We start from the raw sequence: 16232 nt of genomic DNA on the forward strand, positions 1-16232 counted from the left end.
GGACAGACTCATTTCCTGAGAAGACGCTGCCCCCCATTGTCCTTCTAGATTTTTCTTTTAATTAAGTGAGGCTTTTTATTGTTGTTTTTCTTCCTTTTTTTTTTTTTTTTTTTAATTAAGGGTCCCTTATCGGTCCTGCTTCCAGCAGTGGCTGAGATCAGGTGGAAAAGGGGAGGGAACCAGGCAGTGTGGGGAGAGGTTATCATCACAATATTCCATTGACTAGTATACACAGAACTAAACAGACAAGCACAGAATTGCTATTACGGTTAGAAGTTGGCAGCATGGGAAAGGGGAGGAACAGGTTGCAAGTAGGGATGTCATTAAAAAAATACAGGCCCTCTCCAAAACTGGGGGCCTGGGGCGGGGGGCACTTGGTCTGTTTCAACCCAAGAGAATCTGAAGATCAGAAGCGATTTCGTAAGGCCAGATGGTCAGGGCTGGAGGGAGAGGAAGGTTCAGGGGGTGGGTGGCTCTTTGACAACTGGGTGAAGGGAATGCCCCCCTGCTGGGATCCCTCTAGCCCTTGGGCCTGGCAGAAGGGGGGCAGCCTGCAACCCCCCACAGGCAGGTCTGGGGCTGCCAGATGCTCCAGGCAGGGTGCTGGAGGGGGCTCAGAAGGCTTGCCCTGCAGGGAGAGGACAGCACTGCCCTCAGCTTCTCTGCCAGAGGGCAGCACCCTTGACCTCGGAGCAGCTTGCTTGTAATTCATGCTTGAGCCTGTAAGCTTCTTGTGGCGTCCCTGGAGCCGGCATAGCTCGTTTTGCTCTTAAGGGGTGCAGACTCAGGGCCCAGAGATAAGCCCAGGTCCCCTGGGCTCCTCGGTCGCATAGGTTGCGTTAGGCAGTCTGTCCCGCAGCATCTTGACGAAGGGGGCGGAGGGGTGGTCTCCTGTCTGGCCCACAGCACCCACCAGGACCTCCTCGCCCTCTTCCCGGACGATGTTCTTGCCTTCACTCGGGCAGGAGAGCACCGCCTTCCTGCCCTTCTTCACCTCTGGAGTTGAGGACTGACGCACCTTCACGTCATTGAACACTTTGGTGACTCCATCAGCGACAGCCACACAGAGGCCATGATTCTGGAGCCAAAGGAGACAGCAGGGAGAGCCTGGAAGGGGACACCTGCCGCTGCTGCTGGGACCGGCGCCAGCTTTTTTTTTTTAACTTTGTGAAGTCACTCCTACTTGCCCTTGACACAAACGTCTGTATATGCTCTGGACTTGGTGCCTGGTAATTGGCCATCCCAGGTACCACCAGCTCTGCCCCCTTCCGTCCGAGTCTCTGCTGGCTTCTCACTGACTCACCTCCTGGCGCTGTCACCCCTTAATGCTAGGCAGGCACAGGACACAAGGCAGGCAACACTCCCTCAACCTCAGGAGTTAGCTTCCTTTTCATTTCCTCCCTTGGCCAGGAGGGCGCTCCAGTGGCTTCTACTTGGTGCCTTCTATTGCATTCTTACAGTGACAGACCCTTTAAGTCAGGGGCAGTTCCTGGACATTTAGGCCCTCTGCTCCATCCATGCATAGACGCTGGGAAAAGACCCTGATGACGGAGGCTTCGTGGGGCATGCTGTTTACTTTGGTTAAAGCTTCAGTAATCACCTGATGCTCTTTCCCCCCAACCTGATGCTCTTAAGGCCCTGATTGGTGGACCAGGTTGGTGGTCTGAGTATTAAGAGATTGGTTTTACCTCAGAGCCAGGGTCAATTGTAACTAACAATTTGGGAGTTCCCTCTTTACCTGGCGTAGTTACTGGGCAAAGTTGCCACAGGTACCTTGGTGGAGACTAGGAGAAATGTGCACAGTGTGGGCTTGTGCTGGTCATGGGCCTCTTAAGTCTGGAAATGGGCTTACAAGGGGCTGCGACTCTAGTAAAGTTGGGCCTCTATTACCAGACCTAGAATATATGCGATTATCTGATTATCTAGTTCACATGCAGTTGGATTATGCTCTGGACCGAATATTTCCTGCTACCCACCTGCAGGGCACCTGGTTGTTTCCCCGCCCCCCTGTGGTTGGGTAGACAAGTACATGACTAGTTCTGGCCAATCAGTTTTGATGTGTGTCACTTCAGGGCCAGAACACCTAATTGCCAATATGTCACTCTCCACAACAACACCTTTGCTTCAGTCCGACATGACTGCTCCATCAGCCTGATCCCTGGAGTGAGAAGGTGTGAAGTGCAGGTGCCCCAGCAACTGGCCACAGACATACAGCATAAGCAAGAAATAAACCTTGTCATTTTATGTCATCAGATTTGGACATAATCTAGCATGCCTTGATCGATGTAGAAATCCACGCTGAGAGTTGGAGTGTGTCTTAACAAAAGCCTGAGTTTCGTGACATTGACTTGAGGCTCACGGGGCAAGAACACTGCTTTACGTTGGTACATTTGTACCAACATTATATCGGTACGTTTGTCAAAATCGTTACCTATAATAACTTAGAAGTTAGATCCTAAACCTAGTAAGCTTGTAGCTCCAGCAGAAGAGGCTAGAAAACAAAACGTTAATAGCATGTGTTGATCACAGTTGGCTGCATATGACAAGATACTTCAAGTAACAGAAGTAGTCAGGAAGTAATGGACTAATTTATTATAAGCAGGAATGGAAGGGAATAGAAAGTATAGAAATTCAGGAAATCGCAGGGTTGGAAGTGGCAAACGTTTCTCATCCTCAACAGGTAAGCTATAAAAGTGAGAACCTGCTAAAAAAAAATGCAGTTAGAACCAAGCCTGTAGGAAAGGAACAATCAAGAGTTTCCTGCCACATCCCTCATGAAAACCCTTTCACTTGGATGGAATTGCTCAGAAAGAAGGGAATAAAGGTGTTGTTCTCTGTGGTAGTTTTCTAGGACTACCATGACAAAGTACCACAGACTGGGTGGTTTGAACAACAAAAATTAATTTTCTCACATTCTAGTGGCTACAGCCCAAGATCAAGGTTTTGGTGGTGTTGGTTTCATCCTGAGGCTTCTCCGCTTGGCTTTTGGATGGACTATCTTCTCCCTGTGTCTTCACGTGGTCTTTTCTGTTCTTATAAGGACACCAGTCATATTGGATTACAGTCCACCCCAATGACCTCAGTTAACCTAAATTACCTCTTTAAAGACCCTATCTCCAGACACAGTCCCATTGAGGTCCTGGGGATTAGAACTCGAACATATGGATTTGGTGGAACGATGCAATTCCGCTCAGAACACTCTCCCAGCAAGCTGGAGGGGCACAAGGTGCCTAGGATTAAGTAGATAGACAGTGGAGATGAGAAGAAAGAACTGGGGCACACTATTGCAAATAAAGTTAATTGAAATAAAATGGTAAAATGCTAATGAATATCCCTCTTTATCTGATATTTTCTTGCTTTAAAGTGCAATTTGTTGGATAATAGTATAGCCATGTCAGCTTTTGTTGTTTTGTGTGTGTGTGATTCCAGGATTCCAGCTGCAGTGCAGCCTCTTTTTAAAATTACACTTTACATTTAACACTGCTTTGTATTAGTTCTAGCTGTATGCCATTATCAGTTTTTAAAGTATGGCCTTAACATTTTGTCTTCAACTTATGTGCAAGCAACAGATACTTATTGCTTTATTATCCAAACTGGTCATCTCTACCTTTTAATATTTTCCTCAGTTTTACTAAGATATAATTGAGATATAACATTGTATTAGATTAAGGTGTACAGCATAATGATTTGATATATGTATATGTTGTGAAATGATTACCACAAGTTTACTTAACATCTATCACCTCACATAGTTATACATTTTTTTGCAATGACAACTTTTAAGATCCACTCTCTTAGCAACTTTCAAATACACAATACAATATTGTTAATTATAGTCATGATTTCCAGAACTTATTAAGCTTATAACGGGAAGTTTGTACCTTTTACAAAAATATTGATTGTAGAGAGGAATGGAGAGACATCAATGATAAGAGTCATTGATCAATTGCCTTCTGCACACCCTATACTGGGGATCGAGCCCAAAACCCAGGCATGTGCCCTGACTGGGAATCAAACCGTGACCTTCTGGTTTATAGGTTGATGCTCAACCACTGAGCTAAGGCAGCTGGGCAAGTTTGTACCTTTTAACCACCTTTGCTCATTTTTGCCATCTCCCATCCTCTGCTTTTTTTTTTTTTAAAAAATATTTTTATTGAGTTCAGAGAGGGAGAGGGAAAGAGAGATTGAAACATCAATGATGAAAGAGATTCAATGATCAGCTGCCTCCAGCACATCCCCTACTGGGGATCGAGCCCGAAATCCGGGCATGTGCCCTTGACCAGAATCGAACCTGGGAACCCTCAGTCCGCAGACTGATGCTCTATCCACTGAGCCAAACCGGCAAGGGCTCCAATATTGTTCGTTTAGTTTAGAATTTGCATTTGGTTTATTTTTTAAATTAATTATTTTTTAAAAGTAAGAGAACATTTATTTGGTTAATCACAGAGGCATAGAAAGTAATTCCTAAAGGAAATGGGCCTAGGAAACGAGTGATGGAGGTGGAGGAAGGGCCTAGGAGCTTGGGGTGAGGAAGCTGACGGTAGGTGGCGCCTCCCGGGGGCAGGACGGCGGGAGAAGGGAAGGGGAATGGCCCGGCTCCCGCAGGTGCCATTTGCAGCCAACTTCTTGCGTTGTAGGCACTGCTGGAGTCATTCCTCTTTCAGTGCGCGCTTAGGAGGGGCTGGGGACTGGCAGGTTGGAGTGAGGTTGGGAGCAGGCAGGTGCGTGGCGCTCTCCAGAGAAGAGGGCAGGGAGGGCTGGGTTCAGGCAGCAAAGTCTCCAACAGGGGTTGGGGGGAGGGTGTCGCCACTGCTCTGAGGCAGCCCGCCTCGCTTGCCCGCAGCCACAGACTCAGAGCCCTGGTCCCGTGGCCTGAGACCCGCGGGCTCTGTCTAGAGTGGCCCCTGCGCCTTGTGGTGGCGACGAGGCCATGTGGCGGTGTGAGGCCGCCCTGCAGGGCTGCCCTTGGATGCAGACAGGGAGGGCAGGGGCTGGCCCAGCAGGACTCCAGGGCGCCCTGGCCTGCAGGTGCCCTCGGGCGTCTGTGCTGTGTGTGTCCTCCACTCAGGAGGGAGGACCCCGCAGCATAAGGGCTGTTGGTGCCAAGGCGGGATCTCTGCGCGCCGGTGCCATGGACTCCAGCCCTGCCAAGTGGCACCCGCTTGAAAGGGGCAGGGGCAGGGGCAGGGGCAGGGTGGGTGCGGTCTGCTGAGCCAGGCCTGCCACACCCAGAGCTGCGGACTGACGGACGCAGAGCCGCTGGAGAGCTCAGCGCTGTGCCTGCTGCCAGCCTCCGGGCAGCCTGCGGGGCTGGGGGCGGCAGGAGGCGGTGGGAGGGCCCCTGGCTTCTGCCTAGTGGCTCGCTGACCCCACAGGCACTGGTACAACGTCCAAGATGTGCACCGTGACCTGGATTCAGCTCTCCTAGCGCCTGTTGGGCTGGGGGTGCCGCGCGGGGGTGCCTGCAGCGGGGAGGCACAGCGAGGCCGCTCGGCACACAGCCTGGGGCGGAGGCTCCGTGGCCTTCTCCCCCTGCCTCCCCACGCCAGGCCTCCTGGCACCTGCCGCTCACACCGACCCTCTGAGGACATCTCACACGCGCCTCTGGGGCCTCCCTGTCTCTCCGCCTGCCTCACCCCGGCTTCCCTGGGACTTCTTCCTCCCAAAGTGTTAGCAGCTAAGCGTTTGGTCAGACGCAGTCTCCCAGGGAACCCAGGCGAAGACAAAGCTCGATCTTCCCACTTTGTGTCACAGCGTCTCTCCCTGTGACATCAGTTCTGCTCCTTCTCTCCCCAGGCACCGGAGTGACCCGGAGCCCTCAGGCTGGAGGGGGCACTGAGGGAGGACAAATATCCCAGATACAGAAACGGGAAAAGCAAATCCTAGCAGCCTCGGGACTTTACGCCCATTGCTGGTGTGGGGCTGAGGGATAAGAAAAGCTCCTTCAAGGTTGTCTCAGCTGGTCCGATCATCAAGTAGACATGAAGCAGATTAGTAAGAGAAAGGGGCTCCATTCACCTACATGCACATATGCACTGGCAGCCACATCACCAGGGGCTCAGACAGGAGGTGAAGCTGAGGTGTGTGTGACATTCAGAGCCAGAGGTGCCGTGGGGTGAGGCGAGGCGCCTCGAGGTCACGCAGAGCACGTGCTGCCCCGCGGGCTTGCCCTGCCATGGAGCTGGGTGAGAAGTCATTCCGGGGGATGCGTCTTGTCATGTGCCAGACCCTTAATTTAAATTCTTCTAGATAGTTGGGGGGAGGGTGGCAGAAATGTATCTTGAGCCCACAGGGTCTCGGTTGCTTTTTGCTCACTGCATGTTGCTGAGGCACATCTTGGGTGGCTCGTTCTGAACCCCAACACTGGTCAGTTCTAAAACCTGTGAGCATGGAGAAGGGAGCAGTGGCTAGAGTCTCTAGAAATTCTTCCTGCAGGTCATCTCTTTCCTGAAAGTCTCTGGGAGTGAGTGGGTGGGGGCTGGAGAGGTGAGGCTAGGGCAGCCGTGGGCAAACTACGGCCCGCGGGCCTGATCCGGCCCGTTTGAAATGAATAAAACTATTGAAAAAAAAGACCGTACCCTTTTATGTAATGATGTTTACTTTGAATTTATATTAGTTCACACAAACACTCCATCCATGCTTTTGTTCCGGCCCTCCGGTCCAGTTTAAGAACCCATTGTGGCCCTCGAGTCAAAAAGTTTGCCCACCCCTGGGCTAGGGTCACAGCAGTCATCGAAGGCTCTCTAGCAGCTGGTGGGTCAGACAGGACCCTGGGGGCGAGAGAGAGGATGGCTAAGTTGGGTGTTAAGCCTTTGCAGAGGAGGGGAGCCTCCTTATCCATGGGGAGAGTGGACAGGAGCTGGGAGTCTGCCCATGAGCACTGTTGACCTTCCTTCCCGTCCTGCAATTCTGTGCCTCACTCGTCTTTGGGAGAATTTTATTCCACTTACTTGCTAAATGCACTGGCATTTTTGGTGCTCTGCCCAGGTCCTGTAGCACCCGTTCCTCAGGCCTGTGCACCTGCTTCTTCTCAGGGCTGTACCTGAGAGTTCCTCTTGGCTCCGGTGATGTGCATTTCCTCCTCCAACATGCCCTGTAGCCACAGATCATTGCTCGTGAAGAAAGCTCAGCTCCCTGCTCTGGGTCTGGATGAGCTCCCACGGGTAATTTACACTCCAGAGTTCCCAGCAGAGGCTGGGACTTTGCCTGAACTGTTACTGGACAGAGTGTGGGCCGGAGTGGGTCTGCCTTGGGCCCACCGGCAGTGTGTGGGTTTTTGACCTCGTGCAGGAAAGCTCTCACAACATGAGTCCAGGTGATTTTGAGAGAATATTTATGGACAGTGAGACAAGGAAGGGTTTAGGCAGAAGCAGCAGCAGGAGAAGTCAGAGAAAAGGGGCCTTGGAGACAGGGTCAGGGGGTGAGCCTGGGTCGAGCTGCCACTGCCCACTGCTCCCCTGGTTGTGAGTCTCCTGGGGTCCCTCAGAGTTTAGGACAGGGTCCTCAACCTTCCTAATGCCATGACCCCCAACCATAACATTATTTTTGTTGCTACTTTATAACTGAAATTTTGCTACTGTTATGAATTGTAATATAAATATCTGATATGCAGGATGTATTTTCATTGTTACAAATTGAACATAATTAAAGCATAGTGATTAATCACAAAAACAATACGTAATTATATATGTGTTTTCTGGTGGTCTTAGGCGACCCCTGTTGAAGGGTCGTTCGACCCCCAAAGGGGTCATGACCCACAGGCTGAGAACCGCTGGTTTAGGAGAAAAACAGCAAAGATGCCAGGTGTGAGTGTGCTCTTGCGAGGATGTGCTGAGCCCCCTTTGTCCTTTCTCTCTCTTTGGATGGAGGAATCTTAGGGGAGGACTTAGGGGAGGGTCTTAACATAATATTTATTAGCTTTTCAGGTGTGTCCTTCAATATGTTGATTCATCAAAATGTGCTTATAGAGGGGTCAGGGGTTATTTTCTGAGCAGTTTCATTTTTAAAGAACATCAAGAAAGTCAGTGACGAGGCACCGGGACCACCTGGAATGTGTAAACCACTTGCTCCTAAGTGTCCTGGGTTAGGGAGGATCAAACATGTAATTCACTAGCTCAGTGGTCGGCAAACTGCGGCTCGCGAGCCACATGCGGCTTGGTGGCCCTTGAGTGTGGCTCTTCCACAAAATACCAGGCGTGGGCGCGCATGTACAGTGCGATGGAAGCTTCGTGGCCAATGCGCAGAAGTCGGTATTTTGTGGAAGAGCCACACTCAAGGGGCCAAAGAGCCGCATGTGGCTCGCGAGCCGCAGTTTGCCGACCACTGCACTAGCTGATTGTAAGTTGCTCAAACATTTGGCCTTGTCGTTATTTTGTCTGTTTCCCTTATTCCACTTGGCAAGGATTTCCTGAGCTTCTTACTGTCAGGCCTCCTGCTGTCCCTTTAGCTGCCTTCTTCCCTGCTCTGCTCTCCTCACCAGGGTCTGGCTGGCCCTTCCCGCCCTGACCCTTCAGCGTTCTTAAAATTGAAGTCCCAGGAATTCTGAATCAAGGGTGGCAGGAGTGCTGTCCAGGTGGGCCCCCGAGGCTGGCCGAGAGTGCCCCCCCTCCCGGGGCTCTGTAGGTGGGGGGAGGCAGGGCCTAGTGATTAATCACAAAAACAATATGTAATTATAGATGTGTTTTCCGATGGTCTTAGGCGACCTCTGTTGAAGGGGGTGAGGACCTACGCAGCACCAGCTCTGGCTCCTCCCCTTAGGAAGCTGCAAGGCAGCCTTTCCTGGGCCTCGCCCTGGTCAGCCGCCCCAAGCAGCGCCACTGAGAGCGCTGGTCAGAGCCAGCTCTGAGCGCAGGACCAGGCAGAGGGGGAGGCAGAGGGTGGGGAGTGGCCGCTCCAGTTCTTGTGTGGCCCTGGGAGGCACACACGGTTCCCATGGTCACCACCCGTCTCAGTGGGCCTGGCCTGGCTCCGGGGAGAGGCTCTGTCATTCCTGACGCCATCTTCCTCTTCCCAGCCTGGCCTGGCAGGGCTCCTGCAGATGTCCGTCTCTGTCCCCAGCAGGTGCGGGGCCCGGTGCTCACGGCCTCTCCCAGGAAACATCACTTCTGTGTAAGGAGCAAAGAACAGAAACCCGAATCCAGGGAACCCCGGTGCAGGGCTGGCCGCTGGGAGAGAGCCGGGGTTTGGGGACAGGGTGGAGGTGAGATGCCAAACACTTTGAGGTTTTTAGGCTCAGGATTTGTAAAATCAAATAATGTTTTTGTTTAAGTCCCCAAATTAAGGCAGTTTGTTCTAACTTGGGCTTTTCCGTTCAGGCAGCCCAGAGGCTGCCTCACAGGGGGTGGCTGTGCTGTGAACCCCCCACATGGAGGAGGAGCGGGGGAGCGGGGGCAGAGGTCCAGGTCCCCACGAAGTGTTATGCCCAGATTTCAAGACCCCCCACAGAACCACCAGGGAGCGCCGAGTCTGATGCAAAAGCATAGAGTCTTTTATTCAAGCCTGGGCTTGGTCCCCCTCTGCCCCATTACTGGATTCGAGAGAGAGCCCCGAGTCCCAAGAGAACAAAGAATTTATAGGGCTTGGGGTTGGGGGGTGGAGGCACTTGGCCGATTCCGGTTGGTTGAGTGAGTTGCTTTCCCATTGGCTGAGATAAGGGCAGGCTGAGTAACTGACACATTCTGTGGCTTTCCTGGGAGAGGAGTTAGAGATACAGCTATCAGTTCCGTTCTGTTCTTTTACTATCAGTTCCGTTCTGTCCTTTTGTTAGGGACACAGCTATCAGTTCCGTTCTGTCCCTTCAGAAGACCCACCCCAAGTCCCACGTCAGGCACTTGGGGCAAATAAGCCTCAAGAAGGACCAGGGCCATGGGCTCCAACAGCCAATCAAACCTCCGTGCAGACACTCTCTCCGTAGCTAACAAAGGAGCTAGAAATCAATCCCAAACCAAGTGTCCTGACCAACTACCCTTTCGGAGGAGAGCAGTACAGAGGTCCTAACAAGGACTCAGTGCCTCACCCAGTCATGCTTCTTGTCCATGCTGCCGCCTCGCAGCCCATTGTAGGTCAGGGCAAGGCCCCCTGGGACTCCTGAGTAAAGAGGCGATGGGCGCATGTGTCTAATTGTGCTATCCCCGAGACTTCCATCAAAGTCAGGGCAAAGGGAAAGCATAAAGGCAGACCGACGGGGAGAGCAGCAGAGCAATCAACACCAACCTGGACTCTAGAAGCAGGTGGGAGAGTGGAAACCGGCTCAGGAGGCCCAACAAAGTCAAATCCTCAACCATCGTGGAGCAACGACCCCCAGGGTCACCGTGAGCAGCAGCGGGGCCTTGGGAGAGTGAGGAGGGCACCAGGGCGGAGTGCATGGCCTCCCCCTCTCCGGGGTGAGCGGGGTGGGGTCTGCACGGGGCCTCAGGCGGAGGGGAGTGAGGAGACTGACCTGGGCAGGAGGTACAGGGGTGCAGACGCCGCTCTCCCTCACCGGCCTTCTTCTCCTCTCAGTCTTCTGGTGGGGGGAGACACTGATTCAGGGGTCCCCCCAACAAAGCCTGTGAAGAAGGGGTAGGGTGCCCCTAGCCTCCAGCTTCATGGGAGGGGAAATGCAGTGCCCATCCCTGTGGGCGCCGCTATAGGGTTGAGCCTCGGACTGACCTGCTGGCAAAGCCACAAACAAGTCCCAGCTTAGAGGGCACAGTCCTCTTAGCATAATTAGGCTTGACCTTATAATGCTCCCGAGATCTTATCTGGGAAGCTAATGGGCTGAGGGAGGTACAGGAAGTGGCCCAAACAAGTGAAATTCACAAGAACAGTGTAACTATGGTAACCACTACCTTGTTTACCTCTGACTATAAAATAAAGGCTCAGCTTGCCTCTGGATCGCTCTCTGTGGCCTCAGCCGTGCACAGGAAAATCCACTGAACGCTGTCTCCGTGTAAATCATTCTTCGGGACTCCGTCCACACCTTTGGGAACCCCTGGCCCGCTGGGGCTGGACCCCGCACATCCCGAAACCTCGGGGCGGTGACGTTCTTTCTAGAATGTGGGCGTGAGCCTCTTGACCTCTCGGGGTTTTAAGCAGCAACAGAAGTCTCTCTCCACAACTTCCTAAACAAGATTCAATGGTGTGAGCCTTTCACTTATAAACGTGAAGAAGTAGCAGGAGGAAGGCTGAAGAGTTGAAGACAGTGGGTTCCAGGAAGTGAAACTGGGAGAAGGAACGGACAGGCACTATTTTTATAATAAGCTTTTTGTATAACTTCCTTTTTAAAGGAAGTGCGGTGTCAATGAGATCACACCAATAAAACCACAAAGCGAACAGGGTCCCCTCGCCCGGCCCAGCCGCAGGGACCTGTGGGGCGGGGAGCCGCTCTTCAGTCCATCATGGGCCCCTTGGGGTCCTCACCCTGCGGCACCCGCGGCACCCACAGCTGAACCCGGAGGGGGCCGGCTGCGACTCAGCTGCTCCCCAGGCTGCTGTGAAATGGTGGGCTCCCTGGTCCTCAGACCCAGGGGAGACGCGGTGAGGCTTCTGCTCTCAGAAGTGGGGTCCGAGCAGCTTTTAGATGAAATGGAAAGGCCGGGGCTCCTGGCCGGGACACAGCCTCTCCAAGTGAAAAGCGCAGAGGCCGTGGGCTGGAGGCCACGTGTGGGCACGAGGCTGGGTCCCCCTTCCCTCTGCGGCCAGCGGCAGGGGCGGGGAGCCACGGCTTGCTCTGCCCCACCCTCCCCGAACCCGGTTGCCCAGGGCCTGGCCCCCCGTCTTTCCAGCGAGGCTGCCCCAGCGGAGTAGACAGAACGGGTCCCATGGCATCGGCGGAGACCAGGTGCAGGAGGAGGCTGAGCCGTGAAGGCGGGTGTTCACATGCAGGTGGGTGGTTCTTGTCTCCGGTCCAAGGGAGGGGTGGCGGGGGGGAGCCTTGCCTCCAACGAGGTTGGCCTCGCTCTCTGCTTTACAGATGAGGAAGGAGGGAGGCGCAGAGGCCAGCGCGAGTGGAGTGGCCCCAGATGGCGCTCTGCAGACTCCGCAGCTCCGGGGCCGGTCCGGGCTGCCCTCCCCTGTTCCCTGTGCCTGGCGCAGGGTGAGGCCCTCGTCCTGTCCTGCAGCGAGGAGCCGTCCCGGGGATGCACGGCTGGTCACTTCCCGGACTGGCAGCAGACGGGCCAAGCTGGACCGCAGCCGAGGCCCTGGACCTGCTGGCTCCTAGGCGGGGATATGCCATGTTCACAGCTTTGGGATTCCGCTGCACAGCCGACTCGTCTACAGTCGCCTCGAAGGACAAAGCCAATGCAAATGCAGGGTTCATTCCGGCCGCACCAGGGCCACTCGGCAGGGCCAGCTAAGTGAGGGTGGCGGTGGTCAGAGAGCGACCCCGACACCTTACATGCCGGCTGCACTCTGCACTGAGAACATGTCTGTGCTCACGGAGGTCCCATCCTTCCCCGTCTGCCTCCCCCCCGCCCCCCGCCCCACCCTCTCTGAGTGGCCAGACGTGGCTCTGGACTGTCATGCACAAAGCAGGACCCTGCTTCCCTCCCCGCCCCATTGGAAGACGCTCCGCTTTGTAGGGAAGGCTCAGGAACGTGGCCAACGTCAACGGAAGCACTTCGAGGAAGAAAATTGCCCCCTGCCCTTCCAGCATGCCACCAAAAGGTGAAGGAGCAGGTATGTCACTCCTGGGCGGTGTCCCAATTACAGGCTCCCTGTGCCAGCTAGGAAATGTCAAAGGGCTTAAGGAATATATTTTGTGCGTTTTTAAAAATTGAGATATAGGCCCTGGCTGGTTAGCTCAGCTGTTTAGAGTGTCGTCCCATATACCAAGGTTGCGGGTTCGACCCCCCCAGTCAGGGCACAGACAAGAATCAATATCTGCCAATGGCACTGGCTGGGTAGCTCAGTTGGTTGGAGCATCGTCCTGTACACCAAGAGGTGGTGGGTTCGACTCCTGATCAGGACACATACCCAGGTAGTGGGTTTGATCCCTACTAGGGGCACATGTGGAAGGCAGATGATCAATGTAAATGCACAAATAAGTGGGACAATGAACCGATGTTTCTCTTTTTCTAAAATTAAATTAAAATTAAGATATAATTCGCCCATCACCCATTGTGCCCACCCTGAGTTTTATTTTTTTAGTCTAGTAGTAAGTCATTGCCTTCGATGGGCTGCAGGTGTGCTCATATGTGAAATACAGGCTGCCCATTTGATGGCTGTTTTTATACATGTATCCCTCTAGGTGTATAATCAGTTTTCAAGTTAAAAGTTTGTTCTTTTGGCCTCACTCATGTTTTCCTTGACTTCCTGTTTCCTAATTGCTCTCCCACACCTGGTAACTGGCCCTGACCCCCTCACAGAAGCCCCCAGATGAGGGGAGGAAGAGGCCACATTCTGGGGGTGACTGTCGTTTTCCTCCTGGTGACAAAGCAAGCTCGCCCCAGGCAGCTGCTGCGACTGAGGCCAGCCAGGCATGGCGTGCTGCCCAAGGGCGATGAGTGCCTGGCGCTGGATGGGCGAGAAGCTGGGGGCCCCGGACTGGACTCACTGAGGAAACACACGTGGACCCGGCAGGAGTGCATCGGAGACCTCGAAGAGCATCCTGGCTCAGGCCCTGGGCCCGGAATGTGGGGCTCCTGCGGACACGGGAGCAGCCCCTCAGTGCTGGGAGACACGGCCACACTTTGCTAGTGTGGGCGGCACAGGAGGGAGCTCAGAGGGAGCCCCTTGGAGTGGGGAGTAAGGATGGGAGAAGCCACAGGAGAGGTGGGCCCCAGGGACCAAAGGACCTCAGCTGCCTCTGAGGACATTAGCAGGACCGCTGGGCACCTGGCGGGCGGGCACTGGTGGGGGCATGGGTGACACCGCTGGGCTCAAGGCAGGTGGGAAGGCGCAGCCCTGCTTGCTGCTCTCTGACGTAAGGCAGCAGGAAAGCAAGGGTTTCTGAGTTTCTGCACGTATGGCCCTGGGAAGGCGCCCTGTTCTGACAGGGTTTGCCTGAAAGCAAGCAGGTGCCAGGTGAGGGAGGGCTCACGTGACTCCTGCTCAGTGCTTGTTGAGACACTTAACAGCTCCCAGGAGATTTCCAGAATCTCTGGGTAACCAGATAGCCCTCGCCAGCTTGGGCTGAGGAAACTGATCCCCTGCTGGGCCGGCTGGAGGGCAGTGTGGAGCCCAGACCCCGGGGCTACAGCCGGGAATGCAGACCTGAGGGCCAGGGCCTCGGCCTCCACGTCGCTTTTCTCACCGGGCTCTCAGGCCGCACCAGGGACAGGGGTTCTGGGCTCAGACAGCTGGGCCGTCAGCGGGGCCCGGGGACAGTGCTCAGACGCTGGTTGGTTCCAGCCCCGCAGCAAGCGGATCAGTCGCCGAGGCCTTGCTGACTGCGTGCAACTCGGGCTTCATCTAACACAACACCCCACTCCGCCACGCCCAGCTGCGCAGACACCCAGGCCCTGGGTGCCCCCGCAGGGAGCTCAGGCCTTGCCCTGGCACCCCTGAGGGGGAGGCCTGGAAGGCTTTTCCCACCTCCAGCCGTGCCAGCGAGGCGCGAAGAGCAGGCGGTGGTCAGTGCAGGGCTGAGCACAGGGCCAGGCCACAGAGCACCCGCTCGGGCCTCCCTGGCGCCCGGGATGGAGGTGGAACAGTGAGTGTGATCTCCCCCGCTCCCGGCAGGCTGAGCAGAAGGATGGCTCAGGCTGGCCCACGGGAACCTGGGAGCTGGCACGGCTGCCCGGCCAGGGCTCGCCCACCCCCCTGAGCAGCCCCTGTGGATAGGAAATGGGGGCGGGGGGTAGGGAGGACTGGGAGGGCTACCCTGTGGCCCGGGAGGGGGCCCCACAGTGCCCACGGGCTACAGTGGCAGGTGGGGATGGGTGGAGGGATGACGGTTCTACTCCGTCACCCTGTCCCACCTGCTCTCGGTCCCAGGAGCCCCATCTCGCAGGCCCGCCTCTGGCTCCCAGGTCGGGTGGCCATTGGGAGGCACCTGCAGGGGACATACCCAGAGAGAGGAGTGGGACTCACCCACGTTCGCTCCCACGCACCCCTGCCGGCAGTCACGCCCCCACCGCGGCTCCAGCTCCCACTCATGAGCGCTGTCCCTCTGGCACCTGCTGGCAGCCCAGCCCCTGGCCCCGCAGCCCCTCCTGTCATCTGCCCACCTGGGCGTGGCAGTGCGTCCTGCGGTTGCTCATCTCTGGTTGCCTGTGTCCCACCACCTGTTCCCTGTCCCTAAGTCTTCTGTGAGTCTCAGCCAGCACCTACCACTGCGTGTGGGACAGTGACCGGTGCAGTCGGTGGGGCACCTATAACAAGCTCCCGGGGTGCTAATGCGGCTGTCCTGCGGCCACACGTTGGGAAGCAGGGACCAGGGAGATTTTTATTTCCCTGAAGCAATGGGTGACAGAGGTCAGACAAATTGCCCTGTTTAGAGAGGGAGACAGACCAACCAGACGACAGCCACTACATGGCACTGCTGGTGCCGGCCCAGAGGATGAGCAGCAGACGGTGGGCCGCTGGCTCTGGGGACAGCTTCCTCGCAGCTCGGCGGGTGGTGTTTGACCTGAGGCCCAGAGAAGGGGCTGGGGACACAGCGACAGTGTGGACTCTGTGGTCTGAGAGGAGGCCAGCCGGGCTAGAGCACAGGGAGGACTCCTGGACTGGGCTTCTCCGAAGCTCAGGTCCCAGGCCCCAAGCTGGCTCCTGCACCCAGCAGGAGGGCCTGCACCTGAACTTGATCCCCTGGGATGCGGCTGCCCTCCCCAGGGCAGGACTAGGCTTCAAGTCAGCTCTCCGGGACCCGGGGCTGGGGCTGCCGACACCTCTCTGCCACCAGCAGCCCCTCCGGAGGCCTGGCCAGGAGGACTCACATGGGAGAGGGCAGCAGCCCCGCAGGACAGCAGGGGCCCAGCCCACAAACACGGAGCTGCAGGCCTCTGCTGCTGACCTGTGCTGTTTCAGTTTCCCCAACAAACCCCCTTCCTAATCCCCACCCCAGGGACACTGCAGTATTCCCTCCCTAACCCCGAATACCAGGGACACTGCAGTATTCCCTTCCTAACCCCGTATACCAGGGACACTGCAGTTTTCCCTCTGCCCGCCTCCCACATTAAGGAATTTCTGTGGTAAGAGCAATGGAAGCTGCATGGGGACTGTGATTCCAACAGACCCCCAGCTGATAGGGGCCGCCGTGTCAAGCATGGGCTGTAAGGGGTGGCGGGGGCGGGGGAGAGCATGGAGAG

General features: G+C 55.4%; 1 pseudogene; it reads right to left on the bottom strand.

Annotated features, from left to right (window-relative positions):
- Window positions 1-323: 323 nt before the first annotated feature.
- On the bottom strand, window positions 324-10036 carry LOC118679312 (annotated as a pseudogene).
- Window positions 10037-16232: the final 6196 nt, after the last annotated feature.

The sequence above is a fragment of the Myotis myotis genome, unplaced genomic scaffold, assembly GCF_014108235.1.
Source record: "Myotis myotis isolate mMyoMyo1 unplaced genomic scaffold, mMyoMyo1.p scaffold_m19_p_24, whole genome shotgun sequence".
Lineage (NCBI taxonomy): Eukaryota > Metazoa > Chordata > Mammalia > Chiroptera > Vespertilionidae > Myotis > Myotis myotis.